The sequence below is a fragment of the Culex quinquefasciatus genome, chromosome 2, assembly GCF_015732765.1.
Source record: "Culex quinquefasciatus strain JHB chromosome 2, VPISU_Cqui_1.0_pri_paternal, whole genome shotgun sequence".
Taxonomy (NCBI): Eukaryota; Metazoa; Arthropoda; class Insecta; order Diptera; family Culicidae; genus Culex; species Culex quinquefasciatus.
Genome location: NC_051862.1, coordinates 96,306,837 through 96,323,685, shown reverse-complemented (window position 1 = coordinate 96,323,685; position 16,849 = coordinate 96,306,837). Strand labels below are relative to the sequence as shown.

The window sequence follows — 16,849 nt, the reverse complement described above, 5'->3', positions numbered from 1 at the left end:
AGCTTTTTCAACTGTCGTGACAGCGTCCTCACGATCGGCGCCCGATCCCGTTAACGCCGCTAGCAGATTTTTCCTTGTTACACTTCTCGTTACTCTTGGAGTAGCACTGATTTCTTCTTTTACTTTCTTTTGTTGTTCACTCATTTAGCTTTTTCTTCATTTGCACTCTCACTTTAGGTTACGTATAACCTCACACTTTTTTTTCTTCTTTCGCTCGACGAACTCGCAAGCACGGAGCTTTTCCTCTCTTCTTTCGCTCGACGAACTCGCAAGCACGGAGCTTTTTCTCTTTTCACTTCCGGTGGCGAAGCGCCAGTCCGGGACACTCGACCGCGTGGCGATCAAACCGCACTTGGTGCGACACTTCAATACTTCACTTTTTCCTACCAATGGCGCGGCGCCAATCTGGGCGAAAACGACCGCTTGGCGACCTACGCACTTGGTGCGTCACTATTTTCTTCCAGACCGGTGGCGTAGCGGCAATCCGGTAGATGACCGCGTGGCGATCTTCCGCACTTGGTGCGTCTTAAACACTTCAGTTTTTATGCGTCCGGTGGCGTAGCGCCGATCCGGGACAATTTCCGCACACGGTGCAGATTTACTTTTCGTGCTTCTAGAAGCCTCGCACTTCTTCCACACGTCTCCTTTGTGCACACCACCGACGCGACGGTACAAAATGGCGGCACGCTTTGCACGTGATGCAAATTCGAGAACTTTTCTTGCACTCGCGACCGATCCGCGTAACCGAGTCACTTCCGAATCGCGAAATGTCCTTATCCGGTTCCGATAGGACCAAAATGTTCGGGAATTTTTCACTGGTCGGACTTCGCGAATTCTTTCGTGGTTTCGAGCGAATAAAGGGAACACGTCTGCTCGGTGCAAGAACGGTTTTACTTGTGTATTTCAGTGTCAAAGTGTCATAGTTTTGAGGTGTGATGGGTTTGGGGTTTACAATGTGTTAGTGTGGGTACACTGGGAAAAATGTGGACTGTAAATTTCAATGCAGCGCAATCATGTTCAAAGGGTGTAAATACTTTTTTTGCATACTGTAGTTAGGATGGTTAGCGGTTATCGTTTTTTTTTTCATTATGTTTTTTAGATTGTTTCTAGGCCACTAAACGACGCCCCAAAATTTGGGAGCGGTTGGTTGCGTCCACACTTTGCGCAATTTCAATTTGATATGGAAATTAGTATGGTTAAATTTTATTTTTTTTACATTATGATTTTTATCATTTTTATTTTCCACATTTTTTTTTTCAAGCCAATACAATAGCGTTAGAATTGAGAAAATACATAGATCTAGGGTTTTTTACAAAAAAAAAATTTCCCTAAAAGAGCACTCAACTAGCAAAATCTAAACGTTGAAATATGTACAAAGGCTTATGAATTGATCTCAGTTGAAAGGTTCTCCAAATCTCTGAATTGCAAAAGTAACATCCTGGAACAGAACTGCTAAATTCTAATAAAAACACAAATTGCAAATTGAATTGAGAAAATTATCTAGCCTCTCCCGAAGAAAGTATTGTGCTCCTAAACGCTATTTTGATGGTTTGGAAAATTTAATGGAAAATAAAAGTGATAAAAATCAATATGTAAAAAGAGGGGCTTCCATACTAATTCCCATACCAAATTGAAATGCATTCCGCAAAGTGTGAACGCAACCAATCGTTCCGAAATTAATATTCTATGATTCGAAAATGGTTTGTGGGAGCAAACTGTTATAGACCTTGCTTAAATTGTGCTTACTTTTTCAAAACGTTTGTTCAATTTAAAAGTGTGTAATGTTGTTGATGTTGTTAATTCATTGATTTCTGGCAGCTTAAAAAATATAAATCTTATAAAAATTACAAGCCGTGGTTTCAACATTTGGATGAAAAAGACGTTTTAAAATGCATTTTACACGCGTTTAGTTATTTTCCAATCAAATTAATAATATTGAACAATATTTGCAACGGCCTAATAAATTTCCAGCAAATTTCCAAAAGATTAAACAAATCATAATCTATAATAACTTAGTTTTAGAAACAAAATAAATATGAAAACACCCTCTTTATACATATTGAAATTGGATTTAAAACCAAAATAAACAGCACAGTATGTTAAAATAGATTCAAAAATTTAATTAAAATTAAGTTCACCAGACAAAACCTCCATTCACAAAAAGATTTCCAGCTGTTTGTTGCTTCCGTTTCTTTTTTCATCAATCGGAAAGTTTCCAGCTTCGTTTCCACCCGATTGTGTGGGTGCATTGAGTGCACCTGTGCTGTGCTTCAAACGACCTGAAACCTTGTGTCGTCATCGCCATTGACTCGCCCCAACAACAAAGGCAGAACCACCATAATACAAAAAAAACTCAGTCAGTGTGATTTTCTCCACCCCAAATTCCCCACAAACCCCCCAGGGGTAGGAGCAAGGACGTCGACCGAGACTTCGAAGTATGCACACACAGAGAGAAAAAAAAAGCACAGAACGGAACGGTCGAACGCGCGCGCGACTTCAAGAAAATTGGAAATTATCGTGATAAAACGAGGTTGAATGTTCTGCCGAAGCGGGTGGCTCGAGTGGGTGGATTCGATGGCCTTGGAAGAACAGTAACATACTGCTGACTGGGACTGGGAAAATGTGCTTGACAGGTGCTTAACTGTGCTTTGAACGACTTTAAGAAGTGCTGCGGTTTGTCGCATGTATGTCGCGCTGTGCTTTGTTTGTCATTGTTAATGCCTGGAGGTTTTATTATGATGCTTTTCGAGGAGGGTTGAAACTGAATCTCAAAAAAGAACTCCATAAATTTTAATTGGAATGTCATTATCTTTCCACTGGCAGCATCTCATGTTTATGCTGTTCACGTAAAGAATCATCACACTCGCGTTAATTGGCACGCTTCGTAACTACAACATCATCGTGGGCGTTAAACCATCCTAACTCGCGTATAACAACATTATTCAAGGGAATTCTGCTCATCTCCGCGCGAGGACTGTTTCGCAACAGTTCACGCACGCTAGCCACAGAAGTCTAGGTTAGAGCGTCCAATTTCCCGAGGTTACAAATTTCCTGGGAAACGGGAAATTTCCAGCCAATTTCCCGGAAAATCCCGGGAAATTTTAAATTTATTGAAAATTGTTATGATTTTGGTTTTAATTAATATTTTTTTTTTTTTCATAAAATTATTTTTATTAGGTCCTTTTCGGTACTGGGACCTGGTTAGGACCGAGTCGGCTTTTGTAATTACAAAAAACTTAATAATTACAGAGGATCTTGTGGTTTTAATTAATATTATGCTATAAAATTGTATAGCACATCAACATTAATGGTTTAAATAAGTGTGAAGATCAATAAACAGCTTGACTGCATGTAAAAAATTATTCAACTACAAGAAAATGTATTTTGGTATTTTTTATGAGAAATTTTAAACTTGCTTCTGTGACCAATTTATTGAAATAAGAAAAAACATGCAGAAATTATGTTATTCATGACAAATACTGTTTCAGCTCTTGAACAAATGGTAAAGCTTTTTTGCCTTCCTCACTGAGGTAAGGCTATAATCACAGACAAACAGACGTGACTCTCCATACAATTTTTTTTTGAAATCCATCGTCCTTAATCAACCCCATCAGATCACGGCGACGCCAGCGCTGCCTGGTGAGCTGATGCCGAAGCGCAGCCCAAACATACCAATACAAATCCATTACTGTCATGTGTCATGTCAGTGTATGCGTGAGACAATCAAGCCTTAACGATTGTAAACATCAACAGCTGACCGACATAATTTTGTTAATGCTGATCGTCAGTACCCGATGCAAAAAATAAAAATCAACGTCGAAGATGACGGTGAATCAGTTCCGTTTCCAATGGCAGAACCTCATGAGCCAAATCATGCGGCAGCACCAGCAATGACGCACTAAAACCGCAATGATAGAGATCAAACCACTGGTCCTCCCCGTTGCTTCCAAGTTCTATCGAAGATTCCTCCTCCCCCAGGAAACATCCGCGGGGAACGTGTCCACGGCGCAGTTAAGTTGCGCCAAACAATAAAAGCAAGGCAAAGGTTCCCAAAAATGCTGCCGTTAAATTTATCTCGAAACAGAACCACAGAAACTGAACTGTGGAAAAAAGATTGAGTGGCGCAACATCGCCAAAAGGCCAAAAGGACGACCAGCAGCAGCAATCTGAGCAGCAGTCCACGAAGGATAAGCAGGTTGCTCCGAATGAGATGACTCCTCCGCAGTAGCGGGCACCTCAGCAGCAGCCTCGACATCGGCAGGCAGTTGAACAGGCCTACCGGGTTAATATTGGGGCAAGAGGCTATGGCCAAGGCTGCCCCAACCTTTTCCTGCAAAACCTGGATTGCGATTCACCGTTAGATTTCCTGAATTCCATAAATTTTTGTGTTCTCATTTGCTGCCTCGCACGTGCTCACGCTCAACCTTAAAACAAAAACACGCATCACACACACTGAGAAAAGACGGGTGAGCTGTCACGACAGCAGCGCCATCAGCGCCGGGTGAGTGGATGCCGAAACAAAATTGCATTCGACATAACCGTTTTTGAAGGACGATGGTCCGGCACTCGAGTGTCCCGTCTGTTTGTCTGTGCTATAATCCTGCTCTAAAAATGAACTTCGTATAAAAACGTCGTAGACCCACCTTCATGTATACATATCGACTCAGAATCGAAAACGGAACAAATGTCTGTGTGTATGTGTGTGTGTATGTATGTATGTGACCCACAAACTAGCTCATGTTTCTCAGCACTGGCTGAACCGATTTGACCCGAACTTGTTGCATTCGACTTGGTTTAGGGTCCCATAGATCGAGTTTTATACAGATTGAAGTTTCGATAAGTAGTTCAAAAGTTATGTATAAAAATGTGTTTTCACATATATTTGGATCTCACTTAACTGTATGTAAACTATGTCCGGGTCCATCATCCGCCCCATCGTTGGTTAGGTTATCAAAAGACCTTTTAAACGAGTCCAAAACATTGAAGATCTGGCAACCCTGTCTCGAGATATGGCCTCTTAAGTGATATTGATGTACTTTTTTGAAGCCGGATCTCACTTAAATGTATGTAAACTATGTCCGGATCCACCATCCGACCCATCGTTGGTTAGGTTATCAAAAGACCTTTCCAACGAGTCCAAAACATTGAAGATCTGGCAACTCTGTCTCGAGTTATGGCCTCTTAAGTGATATTGATGTACTTTTTTGAAGCCGGATCTCACTTAAATGTATGTAAACTATGTCCGGATCCACCATCCGACCCATCGTTGGTTAGGTTATCAAAAGACCTTTCCAACGAGTCCAAAACATTGAAGATCTGGCAACTCTGTCTCGAGTTATGGCCTCTTAAGTGATATTGATGTACTTTTTTGAAGCCGGATCTCACTTAAATGTATGTAAACTATGTCCAGATCCACCATCCGACCTATTGTTGGTTAGGTTATCAAAAGACCTTTCCAACGAGTCCAAAACATTGAAGATCTGGCAACCCTGTCTCGGCCACTTAAGTGATATCGATGTACTTTTTGGAAGCCGGATCTAAAAAATAGATGAAACTTGTGTACAGCCATTCTTGTGAGGAAGGCTCCAACCACATAGGTGGATTAAGTTAGTTTTTTGTGTTTGTTTTACTCCAAACAACCCAATGTTTTCAAATATTTGAAGCAAGCTATGAATATATTTTTGCATTTTTTGAGAACAAACATTAGAAACTAATTTATCCATGTTTTTTTGTATTATTATGCAACATGATTTAAATTAAACGAAAAATTAACATCATTCCACAAAAAGTCTTCTATTTTTCACATTAAACCCTCTAACACCTGTAGTTGCACCAGTGCTCCATAATTCTTTTACTTCAAATTGTAATTTCTTTAGTTCTAGGTATTAAGTAAAGTAAATCTTTCCCAGTTCCTGAGGGGAACACCCTTGAAGAGTATCGGGGCCGGCATTTACAAAGCGGATTCAGTGGCAGTTTCATTCTCAACTTAATGTTAACATGTTAAGGTTAATGTTAACATTCCATAGGTCGCCTCCCTAAGGTGTCGTGATAAGGTCCAGTTTGTGACGATACACTACCTTCCCTTTACTAAGCAATCGATTCCAGAAGGGAAAAGATCACCAGTTGTGTTGGTACGAGCCGGGATTTGAACCCCGATCTACCGCTTAAGAGGCGGAAGCGTTACCACTGGGCTACGTGGCTCGGTCTCTAGGTATTCAACCTATTGAATTAATTCTTTTTGCGCAAATTTGATTTTCATCTCATTTGATCATGGTTAACAAAAACGTAAAAAAAAAATCTCAATTTTAATTTGGAGGCAAGGAGTTAACATTGTTTTGATGAAATAACATGAATCTATAAAAAAATACCTAATTGTAATAATTTAATATTAATTAAGCAAGTTCTATTCCCAGTTGCTTTAAAAATAAATATTATTAGAAATAATTCTGATATCATAATTTCTTTAATTATATATAAACCAAACAATAAATTTAATTGAACAAAATCATGATTTATTCATTTATTATTTTTTCAGAGCATTTTCAAAAAAATAGTTCCAAAAATTAGAGAAAATGTATACTTCCGCTTAAATTTCGGGATTTCCCGGGAAATCTACAAATTTCCCGGGAAACGGGAAATATTTTTTTCGGGAAATACAGGGAATTCCCGGGAATTTTTTTCCCGGGACGGGAAATTGGACGCTCTAGTCTAGGTCGACGAGTCGGGGCTTTTGTGGGCCGGAATATCTTTCGACCTAGGAGGGGGTGCATGTGGTGGGGTAGGTCCTCACGATTGTAATGCTAAAATGGTAAGTTAAGTGATTAGCAATACAGAAAACCTGGTGGGGTCAATGGACTTGGCTGATATTTGTGGGGTAGTTTTGTACGTTTGTATAATGGGAATATGCACCAGAATTTACATTTTTTTCTGACGAGACTTATGTGCCTATTTCTAAATGAAAAGTTTCCTCTTAGTTTTCTACGATACTTTAGGGTTAATTTTTTTGACCAAAAAAATGTGTCGTACACGTACTACAAAAATATATCTTTCGATATTTGAACCAGATCTTGTAAATTTTATGCCTTTTTAAATTGAATAATTCAAAATCTCACCGGTCCATTATTTTATAATTTGAGTTTCTCTTGAAATTTCGTCACTAAAACTTGCAATAGTTTTATGTCTCATGCTTAATTAATGTACATGATACTATTTGAAATGTTAACTTCGATTTACAGTATGTAAAAAAAGTATTTACACCCCTTGGGCACTATGCACATTTTGTGATGAAACATGTAAACAATTTAATGTTGACATAAACCTAGTACTACGTTTTGTTCAGAAACTCATGCCGAACATTTTGCTGCAAAAAGCTCATGAAAATATGTTTTCTATAAAAAGTTATATAACAAATACTATTACAAAAATAAAAAAGGTGCAAAAAAAGTTTGTACACCTTTCGAAAAATTAACATAAATAAAGTTATTTGTTGACAAATCACCATAAATCCAGTCTCCCAACTCCAAATAGGCATCCTTGACTGATTAAAAAAATAATTTGGATTGAATACAAAGTTTACTAATTACTTAGTATAAAAGTTTATATAACTCTGGAAATTCTACATAAAACTTATCTAAACTTAATTTTGCAAACTTTCAATTTAACTAAATGTCAATATATTACCATAGAATTGCTAAATAAACATTCTGGAGTAGGTATAACACCGTTTTGGGGGTCTTTGTATCGCTAGAATAGATTTTTCGTTGGAATTTCGTACCAACCCGGAATCACGTCGTCGGAAAATCCGCCGGCATTCGAACCGGTCCACAATTAACAAGTCAACCTATGTGGCATCGGAAAGGGCATAAAATTTCCGATCTTTTGATACCCAGACATCTAGGTTTTCTATAAAACCCACGTTTTTAAATACTTGATCATCTTCTAGGACCACCACCCGGAAAAAAGTGGATGGGGACAAATCCTCCGCCCACGCCGACGGTGGCCAACCACGCGCAGCGGCGTACACGCCTCCTGGGCCGTGTTGTTACTATGGTAAGTTTTCCTTTTTTGACTAATTATTTTGAGTAGTTATGCTCTCGACTGTTACTCTACAATTTTGGATTTGGTTTTCGGCTTTCAGTCATTTAGCAGTGAAAACAATGTATTGTTTCAATTTCCGACGTTTCGGCAAATTTATTGCCTTTTTCAAGGATTCTAAAAAATATTTTTTTTTTTTGTTTTTAACTATTAGTGCTTGTTTTAGGTGGGAAAATACTGTTGGTTACTTACAAAAACGGTTTGTTTTCTTGTTATTTTTGGGGTTTTGGGTAAATTGATAACTGTCTTTTGTTGTTGTTCCTCAGTCTTAGTTGGCTGTAATTTTAAGGGTTTGCACAAAGGGGGGGGGGGTGTTAAAATTGAGCAATGTTTTAAGTGGTTCTAAGGGCACTTACTGCATAGCAGCACATATTATGCTGGTAGCTGCTGGTTTCGGTTTCGAAAAAACTTTTTGTGTTGCACTATCCACGAAACGGTCAATTTCAATCGAACGGAGCTTAATGGCGGTTTGTTCACCAAAAAGCGTCAAAGGCATGGCTAGAATTTGGGTCATTTTGTGTACTAAATGTGGGTCAAATGTGGGAGAAGGGAGGAATACTATTCTTGTTCTGTTTCACCCGGTGTTACTGTGTTGGGTTTTCTGTGTTTATAGTTTTTAGTTTTAAGTGTGTGTAGTAATCCTGCGTAGATAATACTCAGGCCCTCTGTATCTGTACGTTTGTTTACGGTATGGTTATTGTTCGTGATATGGCACATCTCTAGGATTGGTAGAGCTGTACCACGGTTGTGTTGGTCTAAGATTCTTACTTTTTTCGTGTCGAAAGAATGTTGTTTTGCGATGCTGTGCTCGAGCAAAGCTGTTTTCTGCCTCAGCTCGGCTATCTTGTAGTCGTCAGTGGTGTGTCCCGCCTGTAGCAGCTCGTCCAACCGTTTTATGTCGCTTCTGTGGCTCGACATCCTCGTTTTCAGCTGCGTTGTTGTCATCCCGATGTACGAACTCTCACATTCGTTGCATGGGATAGCATAGATGACGTTGGTGTGGTTCTCCGTGGGCACCTTGTCCTTCATGTTGCTGAAGAAGCTTGAGCCCACAGTGTTGGTGTTGCGGAAAGCTAACCGTACCTCCGGGTAGTCCTGCTTGAGTGTTTTGGCTATAGTTTGTGACAAGGTTGGGATGTTTGGTATGGATCGGTAGCAGATGTTTGTCTGCTGGTGGCTCGGTTCGGCTTGTTGCGTTTGTTGTTGTTGTTGTTGTTGTTGGTTGCCGTTGCTGGAACGGTTACATAGCTGGCAGTTGATGAGTCGACGCCGAAGGGGTTTTGGGTAATGATTGATTTCTAGCTCCCTGTCCACGATCTTCATTTTTTCCCGAGTGTTTAAGTTGGTAGACAGTTTGTCTACACGTTGTATGAAGTTCATAGCTGTATTGACCTTCTGGCTCGTGGTGTGGCAGGAGAAGAAGTCCAGAAAACGACCACTCGAAATTGGCTTTCGGTACCATTCCGTCCGGATCTGTTGGGCTTCGGTGCGGACCAATACCATGTCCAGATACGGCAGTCTCCTGTTTTCTTCTAGCTCGTAGGTGAATTGGATGTGTTGGCTGTAGCTATTGAATGAGTCTTGGACGTGTTTCAACTTGTTCAGGGAAGCGCTACGATCAGGTCGTCGACGTACTTCTTGAGCACTGGTGGTTGAAAATCGAGCTTTTGACGACGGCGTGCATCAGATTCTCCATGACGAGATCGGCTAGTGGGGACGACAGGGGTTACCCATGGCAGTTCCAAAATTTGTGAATAGAACTTTCCTCGAATGTGAAGTAGCATGATTTCATGATGAACTCGATGATTCCAACATGATTTCCAGGTTTATGTTGGTGTGTTTCTGTATGTCGCTCCAGTTGAACGTGACATCGCGTCGAACAAGTTCGAAGGGAATGCACGTGAAAAGAGAAACAACGTCCAGGGATACCAACACATAGTCAGCTGGGAGGGTGATGCCGTTGATGTAGTCACAGAAGCTGTAGGAGTCCCTTATGTTGTAGGTGCTTTGCAGTGAGCTCTGCAGTATCTGTCCAACGAACTTTGAGAGAGTGTAGGTGGGTGCTGTCATGTTTGGAACTACTGGTCGTAGTGGTAATCCAGCTTTGTGAGCTTTGGGTTGCCCGTAGATTCTTGGGCACAAAGCTTTTCTGGACATTAGCTCATTCTCTAACCGATCGTTTATGGTATCTAGTCGTTTCAAACGCTTGACAATCTCGTTGTTCTTGCTCTGGAAATTATTTATTTTCCTACTTTATCTTCTTCTAGGACCTCCACCCGGATTTGAGTGCAAGGGGACAAATCCTCCACCCACGTCAACGGTGGCCAACCCACCCGCGGTGGCGCAGTCGCCTCATAAACTTCCTGGGCCGGCTTTGTCGAACCCACCCGCAGCGGCGCAGTCGCCGCAAGGATTTCCTGGCCCGGCCGGTCTACCTCCTGGGCCGTTCTGTTACTATGGTAACTTTTCCTTTTTTTCCTAATTTTTAAAAATTATGATTTTTTATAGCTTAAGACCTCCATCCAGAATGACGAACACACCCGCAGCGGCGCAGTCGCCGCATGGATTTCCTAGACCGGCTGGTCCACCTTATGGGCCGGCTTTGTCGAACCCACCCGCAACGGGGCTCACGCCTCCTGGGCCGTTTTTTATTTGGTTTGTGTTTCAAAACTTTTAATCATAATTTTTAAATAATTTTTTTTTCCTACCTTATCTTCTTCTAGGACCTCCACTCGGATTTGAGTGGAAGGGGACAAATCCTCCGCCCACGCTGACGATGGCCAACCCACCCTCAGCGGCGCAGTCGCCGCATGGACTTCCTGGGCCAGCTGGTCCACATCCTGGGCCGGCTTTGTCGAACCCACCCAAGGGGGTTGACACTCGATCATTCTGGAATAATTCCAGGTTAATTCCGGAATAATTGGAATGATGAAGATGATTTTTCTATTTCATGAGTATTTTCACATAAGAGTGTAAACGTCAAAACGTTATTTGTTTTTTTTTTTTCCTTTTCGAACAGAGGAGGATGGCCCTTGGATGGCCGAGGAAGTGGACGAAACCGGTCGCCGTCGCCACAAGGCCAGTGCGGTAAGGGGAAGCGGACGCTCTCCGGCCGTTTTTCTGAAGAAACCACGCACGGACGTTGAGGAATCCACGAAGATCTCACCAAAGACTCGCAAAACACATTCTCTTCTTTCAGGGTCCAACAACACCCGGCCGGAAACTGCACATAACCGTCCTACGTCATCGGTTCGACGGTGATCGCCAACATCAGCTACGCGCGTGGTGCCCGTGTCACTGTAGCAAGGAGAAGAAGTAGGTCACCTGCACGGTATTCAATCCGCGGACGGCATCGTTGTGACAAACCATGCCACTAATGGATCTTGCAGCACCTTTCATCGGGTTTCCTTCGAAGAATTGACCTGCGAGTGCGGTGCGGCCGTCATCTTACCGCCGAGCAAACCTCCCTGCAGCTCTAACCCTGTTCCCCCTCACCACCGGCAAAGCTACGTCGCCGTTCGAGAAAGACGTTTGGATACATGCTCCCAGTGAACCAGTACAGTGTAACCACTCCAGCGAGGTGATGGTCCGATCGTGCTAGCACTGACCCACGAACTCCACCAGCCAATCAAGACGGTGATTCGTCAATTTAGAACGCATTCGAAGCCGAACATCCGCTACACGAGCTTTTTTGGCGGTGCGCAGAAGGAATCATAAGTGAGTTGCGCCAGATTGACTTGATTTGCTGAAGTTGACGTTTTTGTTTCTTTTAGATTGAGCACCAAGTCTCGACGAGGCAGATCGGATGCTGGGCATGGGCTTCGAGCCTCAAATTTGCAAAATCATCGAGCTGATCCGGCTGGATTGGCAGGTGCTGATTGGGACTGCGACGTGGCCGAACGAGGTTCAGGCGTTGGTGGAGGACTTTTTGTACGAATACATCCAGATTAATGTCGGATCGTTGAGCCTGTTGTCGATCCGCAACTTCTACCAGACCGTGGAGCTTGTTGAAACGAAGAACAAGTTCTAGGATTTGCTGAAGGACATCGTTCGGGAGAATTTGGAGCGACCTCGACCTCGTGAGGCGCGGGAGGCCGATCAGCAGCCTACGCTGGAGCTGATTAGTATGGCCAAGTCAATTCCCGAAGGAAAGGGAGGATAAAGTCGGTATAACGTACGTGGTGCGTTGACCTAGGGTGGATACATTCGTATGGACCACGGTGGGTAGGAGGTGGTTGTTTCCAGAAAAAACGTTCGAGAACCGCATCGACGGACCACCTGGAGACATGTGATGATCCCAATTCGTCATGGATTTTAAGTGCGTTTTTCTATTATGTATGTACCTGTTTAGCTTGTAAAATATATATATAAAAAAAGGTTATTTTTGGGGTTTCCAGTTTTGGGTTAGTGGGATCATCAAAATTCACCCTAATCGTCCTAAAAGCTCGAGCCCGTCATCGTACGACCCATGACGATATCGTAGCAGGCTCACATGAAATTTTACTTGACTTCGTAGAAGGTTTAGGCCATGTTTGACACGATCGTTGCTACCTTCGCTTTCTCCCTCCCTATCCCACTTATCTGTTGGTAAACGGAACCAGTGTTTCCCACAACCAAGTTGGTAAATCACACAAAAAAAAACTCGATACCAAAATTGTAGTTGTAATTTAAATTAGGACAAATCGTGCTTGCCATTTCATTAGGGCCCATAACTTTTTTAACCAAGAGTGTGTCCTTTTCACACCTTATGTAAACTGTCAATTGAGTGAAAGGGATACACTATTGTTTACAAAAGTTATGTGCCCTTTTGAAATGTTAGGCTCCAAATATGACAATATCGATCTTAATCAGGACCACCAGCGTGTTGTTTTCCTCGATCTTCTCCATAGCGGCTTCCTTCTTCAGCGAGCACTTGGTGATGTCGTACGGCTGCGAGTTGTCTAAGATTTTCGTGGGAACTTGAGTTGGGGTTGCGGGCCAGACGCAGAGTACGCGGACAACAGAACATGACCTTAGTGCGGATTTTGCGCAGCGCAGTTCTAAACGGTCCTTTGAGCACCTTGGACTTGGTACGTTTATCACCCTTCTGCACCTTGGCATCGATGACCTTCTTGACACCTATGGTGGCGGTGACCTTCTTGATGGTTGGGCTTCTTCGTGGCAGCCTTCTTTGTTCCGACACTTCCCTTCTTCTTGGCAGTAGTAGCTCGATTGGCACCAGGGTAGATTTCTTGGCGCCGACCGCGGCTGCTGCTGCCGGAATCGGTGCCGTTGCTGTCAGAAAGGCTCCGACGATGCATGCAGCCAGAAAAGGCAGCTGATGCCGCCGCCGCTCCCTTCTTAGCGGCAGAACCCTTTTTGGTCAGTACGGTCTTGGTGGCAGCAGCCAGATACTTCTTGCCTCCCTCAGCAGCATGCCGTACAAATTCTCCAGGTGGTCGAGGAAGATATGTCCACCGCGTCCTAGGCCCGCTAGCAGCCGAGCAGCACCCATGCGATTGCCCATCTTCCCCATCCGGTAAAGGAGGTCCTTCATGCTAGCAGCATCAGCTGGTGCGAGTCTCTGACAGCATCCTGTTCCGGGTTGGCTACCTCGGTCAGTTAAAGTAGATTCCGGCGGGATAATGCCTAAAATTTTTGCGGACAATTATTTTTTTCAGCGACACACGATTTGATGGTGTTCACTTTTTCTCGTAGTTTGACAGAAGATCAGCCCTAACACGCAAAAATGAAATTAACAATAATTTTGGACAACGGAATCATTCCACCATCATTCTGGAATTATTCTGGAATGAACGGAATGATTCGAATAAAAAAAATCGATGTGTCAACCCACCCGCTGCGGCGCAATCGCCGCAAGGATTCCCTGGTCCGGCCGGTCCACCTCCTGGGCCGTTCTGTTACTATGGTAACTTTTCCTTTTTTTCCTATTTTTTTAAATTATAAATTTTTATAACTTAGGACCTCCACCCGGAATTACGAACCCACTCGCAGCGGCGCAGTCGCCGCAAAGATTTCCTGGTACGGCCGGTTCACCTCCTGGGCCGGCGATTGCCAACCCACCCGCAGCGGCGCACAAGCCTCCTGGGCCGTTCTTTTTTATGGTATGTTTTTTTTCATATATTTTAAGCATAATTTTTTTTCTTAATTTTTTCCTACTTTATCTTCTTCTAGGACCACCACCCGGAAAGAAGTGGATGGGGACAAATCCTTCGCCCATGCCGACGGTGGCCAACCCACCCGCAGTGGCGCTCACGCCTCCTGGGCCGTTCTTTCACTATGGTAAGTTTTCCTTTTTTTCCTAATTTTTTAAAATATTTATTTTTCTCAAATTTTTCCTACATTATCTTCTTCTAGGACCTCCACCCGGATTTGGGTGGAAGAGGGCAAATCCGTCGCCCACGCCGACAGTGTCCAACCCACCCGCAGCGATATAGTCGCCGCATGGACTTCCTGGACCGGCTGGTCAACCTTCTTAATAAATCGGCAAAAAAAATCCCTGTACCTTTTTTTCTCAATAGTCCTCAACAATACCTGAAATGTTTTGATCAGAAAATTCATTCAAAAGTTACAGATTTTCGAATATTTTCGTACCATTTTTTATGGACAGCTGCCAAAACTATGTAGAGACTTGTATGGCTGAACCAATGACACAAAATAGCTTCTTTGGTCATAGGGAAGGCCCCCACAAAGTTTAAGCCATAAAATATAAATAATAAAAATGGGGCAATACGACCCCTTTCAGTTTTTTTTTTAATTTTTAACCAAAACACGTTTTTAAGTGATTTATAGCTCAAAACCATGAAGAGATAGGGGTCATTCTCCGCCAACTCACACAGCAGTTGCCCCGACCCCTCTTTGAATTGTGTGAAACTTTGTCCTAATGGGTAACTTTTGCCTCGATCACGAATCAGAGGTCCGTTTTAATGATGAGATGGAAATTTGATGTCAAAGGGACAGTTTTATCGAACATTGTCCGCCCGTTTTGATGGCGTACTATAAATTCCGTAATAAAAATTATAGTTTTAAAATATCCCGTTACTCAACTGTCAAAAACTTAAAAACGGGTTTCCAAGTCAACTGAGTACACTTTTGGGCTCAATCATCACCGATTTGGACCAAACTTAGAGGGAGCGTTCATCTACCGATAGTTAACAGAAATCCCAAATTTGGTGCTGATTGCACCGCCCTTTTTCAACGATTTTCAAAAAACAAACTTTTTTTCTAACTAGACCAAAATACTTTCTATGGATTCTTTTAACTAATAACCACACAAACCCTGCCAAAAAACCTATATTTAGCATTTATAGATTCCCGCGTTCGGTTTTTTTTTAATTTTGACTTTCAGACCACTTTTTCAAAAAACAGTTTAAATGAATGATTTTAGAATTTTTGGGAGAGTTTTTCCATCCTGCATTTTTTGTTATTCTTTTTAACGTTTTAGACTCTCTTCACAAAAAATGAGCGAAAAAAATGGTCTTTAAAATTTGATTTTAAAACTTAAAAATAAAAAATCTCATAGAAGTAGCGTAAACTTTTCTTTTAGTGTATTTTTTAGAAAGCCCGTCATTTTTTCTACAAGGGTAATTCTCTACCAACTCACACGAAATCGGGAAAAGTTGCCCCGAACTCTCTTCGATTTGCGTAAAACTTTGTCCTAAGGGGTAACTTTTGTCCCTGATCACGAATCGTAAGGGGTTTGCTTATAAACATCACGAGTTATCGCGATTTTACGAAAAAAAAGTTTTGAAAAAGTTAATTTTTGCGTTTCTTTTTGTTTCGTCGTCCGTGTCTGTCGCGGGTGGCCATGAACGGCCATGATCGATGACGACCAACTTTTTCAAAACTTTTTTTTCGTAAAATCGCGATAACTCGTGATGTTATGTCTATATATCAAAATGTTTGTAATTGTCTGCTCTACAACTTTGTAGAACATTGTTACACTCTAAAAAATAACCCTGCAAAGTTAGAAAAAACACGAAATTTTAAAATGAAAAAAATTGTTCCAAATGAAAAAAATGACCCTTCTGGGTTAATGTAGATTCGAAAAGTACATTAAATTTCCCATATAATGACATGTTCCAAAAATTTTTACAGTCGAGTAACGAAAAATGGGAGAATTTTTAAAACTTTTATAGTGTTTTTTTCGATGAAAAATACGTTTTTCGGAATTCTGAGTACGCCATCAAATCGGGCGTCTAATTTTACATAAAAGTCCCTTTGACACCAAATTTCTATCTCATCACCGTTTCAGGCTGCAAATTATTGAAAAACACCTCTTTTTTCGCATGTTCAAAAATGGAAGGGGTCGTACCGCCCCTCCGTCACGAGATATCAAAAAACGGACCTCGGGAAAAAAGTTACCCCTTAGGACAAAGTTTCACGCAAATCGAAGAGGGGTCGGGGCAACTGCTGTGTGAGTTGGCGGAGAATTACCCACAAGTTTGTCTCTGGACACTTTTTGATCCGATGCAACAGCTTCGAGAAAGTAGTATTTTCAACTCGCTTTATCAAAACTCATTTTTTGTAATCATAGTGTTTAATGTTAAAAAATATGTTTTTGCTATTCTTTGAGAAAAATGTTCTAAATATTTTTTAACATCTATCGCTATATATATTAATCATACCAGAAATTCAGCATAAATGTGTGCTTCTATCGGATGGTGAAGTAAAACGTCGGTCCCGGTTTCTCCTGTCTCGTCAGAGGCACTGGAGCAGAAATCCCACGTTAGAGGAAGGCCATGCCCCGGGGGGC

The 16,849-nt window shown here is 41.9% G+C and overlaps 1 protein-coding gene and 1 long non-coding RNA gene across 2 annotated transcripts in view; both read right to left on the bottom strand.

Moving 5' to 3' along the window:
* LOC6031465 (somatomedin-B and thrombospondin type-1 domain-containing protein) overlaps positions 1 to 16,849 on the bottom strand; it is a 108,755-nt gene that overhangs the window by 31,880 nt on the left and 60,026 nt on the right. The gene's annotated exons all lie outside the window — the stretch shown is intronic.
* LOC119767148 lies at positions 8,093 to 8,631 on the bottom strand. The gene is made up of 3 exons (XR_005277358.1): positions 8,451 to 8,631; positions 8,287 to 8,370; positions 8,093 to 8,211 (listed from the first exon to the last, which is right to left on the bottom strand). It is a non-coding gene; the product is annotated as an uncharacterized LOC119767148 (long non-coding RNA).